A 3,934-nucleotide genomic window follows, 5' to 3' on the forward strand; every position below is an offset into this window, starting at 1 on the left:
AAATGCCAGTATTGGCAAGACAATAGCAAAAATACAAAACTTTTTCACAAATACATTTATAAATTTTTAAATATACCCAGTAGTCTTTAAGACAACATTGATGAATCGTGCACGACATTTCCAATTCGTTCACGACTCTTTGCAGACAGCCCTTTGGGATCGTTGACGACTTTTTCACAAGTGTCCCAGTATTCATGCACGACAACTTGGGCGACAAGGTATGCGAAGCTGTCGTCGACGACCACTTCGAAGACAAAAAACCGTTATTTCGTTGACGACAGCTTTACAAACACTGTCTTGCAATTTGTCGTTAACGACACTACTAAAGACAATTTCATTTGGTTGCCATGTGTCATTTTTTTATATTTATTATGTTAAAAATATATAATTTTATCTTACATTAATAATAATTCGTTCCTGAATATTCGATCCACCTATTTTTGAACTTATCCGCGCTTAATTTTCTCATCACAACCTATAGAGGGGCGACCTTTATGTATGGATTCTGTAAAAACAAGACATTATGAATGGAAGTTGTACAATAACCACTAATATAATCTATAATCTTACCATATACCACTGCCGCATCTTTTAAAACCGCTATAATTTTCGGAAATTTCCATGACTTCACTACATACATGTATTAAAAGAATAACTTAAATTATTTTTAAAGTTCCTTAATATAATTATTCTGACTTACCACTCTTTGGTTCAAGCACAATGTTTAGTATTGACGTGATTTCAGAATTTGATGATTTTATTATCTTACAATTATTCCAAAATGAAAATTGTATATTTGAATTAATATGTGAACAATCATTTCATAGCACGCTTTTTTGAAAACTTTTGAGTTTGTTGCCACGACACATTGTAAGACATGGTCATGCATATTGTCGTACAAGACGATTTCGGTAATTTCGTTAAGGAATCGTCGACGAAAATGTCGTCGAAGACTTGATTTTCTATTGGCAATTGTCAATACTGTCTGCGTGTAAACGCCTAGTGAATTCATTCATTTGCTCTGTTGCAGAACCTGCAAAAGTCTACTACAAAGCGATTCAAGTACAACATACATAACGATTCGTACGTGTTGACTAATTACAACGAAACAAATCCAACAGCATTCATTCACAATAACTACCACTCATCTACTGGTTGGCAATGCGAGATGGCTGTCAAACTGTCAAAACATTTATATCGAATTTTGACGTTCTCCACTCAGAAGTTAAGTTCTTACCATGGTACAATTAGAAAGGTAGATGCCTCAGCCCAGCTGATCGAATCTAAAACGTCAAAAAACTAGGAATTCGCCATGAAAAATCAAAAAAAAAAACATATGATTCGGTAAGAAAGAGATAGCATGTCTACACTTTATAGACAAACACAAGCGATAAAAAGAGTCAACAAGAGACCATTTGGCGAAAATTTTGACAGTTTACATTACAAAAAAAGTTGCTTTGTTGTAGCAATTCGCCGATGCATCTACCTTTCTAATTGAACCATGGTTTTTAACAAACCCACTGGGTTTCAAATGTCAATTCCTTTGCTTATACGTCAAACAAATCATCATAAAGAAGGTTAACCCTGCAAAAGGCTATAATATAAACATGGCCTTACAACTGTTAATTAAAACCAGGTTTATCAAAATAGATTTCATAAAATTTAGTTTTGAAAAATCATGAATATTTTATACTTGGCAGGGTGTTTGCATGAATTATAATAACAACTTTGTTTTATGAAAACCAAATTGTCAATGATTATATTTGAATACTAGGGTCGGTCAAAAATAGTTCAGAAATATATATAGGAAATAAATGGAAAGATTTGAAATTGTTGTTGTTGTAACAGTGTTTTATTATTATGTTTGTATGTTCGTTCTCCTGTTCAATCTGGCTCTGGGTCTATCTCCAGTTCCAGGAAGGTGGCTACTTTGATGGGATGTAACCACAGATCCACTGGAGTCAGATGAGTAGGCTTGGCGGTGCAGTTGAATAGGTGCTTAGTATCGTGCGGGCCCATGCCACCGACTGGCCAGATGTCTTGCAGGGTGCGATCGATTCCCGCCCAATAGGAATTTAGGCGACTGCAATATCCCGAGCGTAATTGAGGCAGAACTACTCTGGTTTGTCGTGGCAGCTGACGCTCTTCAGCTGCGATAGATGGGGGATGTACTCCGATGACTGCATTCACACAATAATTGCTTATGGTCTTAGCAACCGATATGCCTGTTGATCTAGAGGTTCTCTCCTATATTGTTGGACCGCCGTCTCTAGAGCAATGTCGTTCTTTGGTATTGTTGAAGTTGCGAAGTTTTTCGGCTATTCACACACACATGACCCGAACGCAACAAAAAAGCGCACAACGGAGAGCAAATGTTTTGATTTGTTTTTGTTTTGCAGCATGCGTGCATACAACCTTACTAACACAATACACAATGTTAAAAGTTGCCAATATTCAGAATTTTGTGTGCTCTCTTCTTGGTCGGCAGTGCTCTAGAGCATAAATATCCTTCTTGATAAGCCTGGGTGTATCGGTGGCCAGCAGATGGTAATGATTGGGATGGCTCTCGCGGTAACACCCGAGCATGTACTGCAACGATAACATCTCATTATGTTGTCGTACTGGAAGAATTTTTGCCTCCTCATGTAGATGGTCCACTGTAGATTTGAGGAGGCACCCTGTTGCTGTTCTCAGGGCGGCGTGGTCAACAAGGTTTCTTTATCTGCACCCCAAGTGCTGCCGGCTAGGGGCTTGAGGACCTTTTCCTAAATTTCAGTTTATCGCACATAACAGTGGCATTCGAGGACGACGTGAAAGTGGTGTCGAATGTGACCCCTAGAATTTTGGGGCAGTTTGTGGTCGGAATTCTGCTACCATCGACCCTGATATTCAACTCTCTTCTATACTGCGCGGTCCATGTGGTGAAGAGAGTGGCCGTCGATTTAGTGGCGGGTATCTGCATATTCCTCGCGTGGAAAAAGGTGTTAAGATCGGTTAAATAGGAGTTAAGTCTCTCACAGATGTCATCAGGATAGATATATGACTCCAGAATCGTACAATCGTCCGCATACGTTACGATCTCAATGCCGTCTGGAGGGGGCGGAATACAGGAAAGGAAAGGTGGGGAACTCCCTATTTCACTCTACGGGGCTTGGATTTCTTGTTCCTGAATTCCACATACGACTGGCGACCACACATATAGTTAATTATCCCACTCGATATCCTCGAACAGCGTGGAGTGCTTGACAGTATCAAAGGCTTTTGATAAGTCAAGCGCCACCACCTCTGTTCTATCACATGGCCGCTCCTGGTTGAGTTCTCAACAAATATAATATACTAAGGCCTCAAGGGTCCACGCTACAGGTGACAACAGCGAAATTGGCCTGTACGATTCACCTTTGCTGGCATCCTTGCCTGGCTTCAGTAGCGGGACCACCATGCCCATTTTCCAGACTTCGGGATCAATGAGGGTGGCTAGCGACAGGTTTAGAACTTTAGTGAGATACTCCACTCCCGTCTCAACCAGCTGTTTCAACATTACCATGGAAATTCCATCAGGGACCAACGCTTTGGATAATTTAGCGATCCTGAGCGCATTCGCAACATCATCCATTGTAAACTGTGGTGGTTCATCCTCGGCAGGAAGAGATCTAATGCGACGTAACCGCCTGTTCATGTATGTCGCACGGAAACCTGTACGAAAGGAAAGCAGTCACTCGCTTCCGTCTAAAAATGCGTTCATGTATTTCGCAAACTATCGTGCGACTGCCGTTACGTATCCTATGCGAAATACTACTAATTTGAATGTACATTTGTCCAACTATGTTCCATAAATGAGAGCCAAATGAGAAATGAAAACAAAATCCACATATACATAAAATATTGGAATATTTGTGATTTGTTTTGTTTGAAAAATAAAATGTGTCGGTATTTT

The 3,934-nt window shown here is 39.8% G+C and overlaps 1 long non-coding RNA gene across 1 annotated transcript; it reads right to left on the bottom strand.

Annotated features, from left to right (window-relative positions):
- Positions 1-348: 348 nt before the first annotated feature.
- Positions 349-1,077, bottom strand: LOC141393211 (uncharacterized). Its single transcript, XR_012410031.1, has 3 exons — positions 701-1,077; positions 571-630; positions 349-505 (listed from the first exon to the last, which is right to left on the bottom strand). It is a non-coding gene; the product is annotated as an uncharacterized lncRNA (long non-coding RNA).
- Positions 1,078-3,934: the final 2,857 nt, after the last annotated feature.

The sequence above is a fragment of the Musca autumnalis genome, unplaced genomic scaffold, assembly GCF_047663935.1.
Source record: "Musca autumnalis isolate F117 unplaced genomic scaffold, ASM4766393v1 scaffold_2, whole genome shotgun sequence".
In the NCBI taxonomy this organism is placed as follows: Eukaryota; Metazoa; Arthropoda; class Insecta; order Diptera; family Muscidae; genus Musca; species Musca autumnalis.